This window comes from Siphateles boraxobius, unplaced genomic scaffold (genome assembly GCF_051911475.1).
Source record: "Siphateles boraxobius isolate OS27281-9 unplaced genomic scaffold, OSU_SipBor_1 2, whole genome shotgun sequence".
Taxonomy (NCBI): domain Eukaryota; kingdom Metazoa; phylum Chordata; class Actinopteri; order Cypriniformes; family Leuciscidae; genus Siphateles; species Siphateles boraxobius.
Genome location: NW_027508810.1, coordinates 635,028 through 637,455, shown reverse-complemented (window position 1 = coordinate 637,455; position 2,428 = coordinate 635,028).

Below are 2,428 nucleotides of genomic sequence, written 5' to 3'. Positions count from 1 at the left end.
CCACTCGAGCGGCGCCAGGGATACTTTATTGTGATACAATAAATTACTTTATTGTCTTATCTAAATGAGTAGTCAGGATGATTTTCACATATTTTTGGAGCAAATACTCTAGGCTATGTGATACAATTTTCAAAAGTCTTGTGAAGAAATAATCAGTATGGGTTTCATGACCTTATTTCAGTGACAATATTTTTTTTTCACAAACCATGCATAAACGTCATAATCTCAAAACTACAAACTTTTACATACATGCTGCTGACATTTTGTTGTAGCAGAGTTTGTGCTGAATACAGTGTAATAAGACTTTAGCCATGAAAATGTCACAGGTAACAGAAATAAGCACAAATGTCAGAGCATGTCAGAACACCTCCAGGTCCCGAAAACACCTAAGCCCCCAGAGGGATAAGCTGCCCTTTTTCGCTCTTTCTTAGTGCACCTTGACGACTGAGAACCCGGGAGTTTTGCGTACTTGCAGTGGCTTTTTGGGTTTGTTGTTGAACACCAAGGCCCATTGACATGACAACTTTCTCTAGATTCTTGGTCAACGCAGGTACTTGTGCAGAAAGTTCATGAATGGCAACACGATTGGCTTTAACTTCTGCGTGATTCAGGGGAGAACATTGCCCATCCACATCATCCTGCTGTGTCACACTTGCAATTGTGACTTTGGATTTGTAGGTGTGACCTATTCGTTTTTGTCTTCACTAACAGACTGTGTAATCAGTTCTAGTATCTGATCATCTGTAGTTTCCTCTGTTGCTATTGCTGCTTTAATTTCCTTTAGGACAAACGTGTATTTTTCATTCGGACCCTGATACAGTGAGTTTAGAAAAAGACCTTCGACCAGTTTGCGATCATACTGAAACTCAGATTCTGTTTGTTCTGAAGCAAACAACACTCTCTGCTTAAGCCCCATTTACCTTGACATAAACTGTTGAGGGGATTATTTGTCCCGTTGTTTTGCATTGCTCTGTTACTGAAATAATTCAGTACTACTTTTGTCTCTAAGTTGAGCTCTAAGGAACTGTTTAAACTCAGCTATGGTAAGGCTGTTTTTTGTAATAAGGATCTCTTTGAAGGTACCAGGTTTGATAACCTTTAACACTGTTCGAATAACTTCTGACTCTGAGAAATTTTCTGCTATACCTTAATCAATTTTCTAAAAAATGCTGTTGATATTCAAGTCTGAATTTGAATCAGAAATTTGTACACCGTAAATGTTGAACTACGTGACAAATAGGATGCAACATCAGAGAATTTGATCAGACCAGTCATTTGTTCAGACACTCTAGACAGTGGTGCAGTTTGTTCAGCTCTTTAATGTGATGTCAGACCTGTAGTTTGTGCTACCTGCACCCTATACCAGTCCCACAGTCTCTTTGTTTTCTGTGACATCCGAAGTAGAATCTTGTTCTATAGTGGTCATCTAACGAACGAGGTCATGAAGGGTCAGCAAGCGGGCCATTAGACTCTGCAGTCATTCTCAATGCATTAAGTCATAGAGTTCCACTTTTGCAGCATCCGCCCCTGGGCAGAGCTCTCCTGCCTCCTCCATGCAACACATATCCCTTTTCCACCAAAAAAGAACTGGTTCGGAACTGGTGCTGGTTCAAAGTTGGTTCGGAGTTGGTTCAACTTGTGAACCTTCTCAAAACCGGTTTGTTTTTCCACTGACTAGAGCGCCCAGTGAACGACGTCGTTACGTCACTGTGTACGTCGCCATACGTCTTAGCTAGAAACGCTTGCAAGTACAACATTACTTTGGGATTATCTCTAACTCATGTACCAAGAAGGCTTTAAAAACAATTGAAATATGTACGTCTTTTAATCTTTTAATCTTTTCCTTTGATATGTAATCTTTTCTGATTAGTTATGTACCCCTGTCTTGTGTCTTTTTTTTCTTTCCGTTTATTTGTTCTATAGTGTGACTGTTTTCTTCTTTGCTTACATAATGTTTATGTTACAATAAAAAAATAAAATAAATAAAAAAAGCTAGAAACGGTTGTGCCAACTTCAAACATAACAATGGCGGACTACATCGTGTTTCTGCAAATGTTTACATTTTACATTTATCTGACGCTTTTATCCAAAGCGACTTACAATTGCTATATATGTCAGAGGTCGCACGCCTCAGGAGCAACTAGGGGTTAAGTGTCTTGCTCAGGGACACATTGGTGTCTCACAGTGGATTCGAACCCGGGTCTCTCACACCAAAGGCATGTGTCTTATCCATTGCGCCATCACCACCCCTATGTTGTTTCTCCTGTTTCTCCTGGCTTTGATGTCAGAAATGATGTTTAGAACACATCTAAACCCGCCCCAGCCCCCGCCATAAGCATGACGTGGTTAAAGAACGGTTCTCTGGTTCTAGTCCAGCAAAGAGTTGGTGCCGCTTTGGAACCAGTTTTCCTGGCCGAGAACCGGTTCT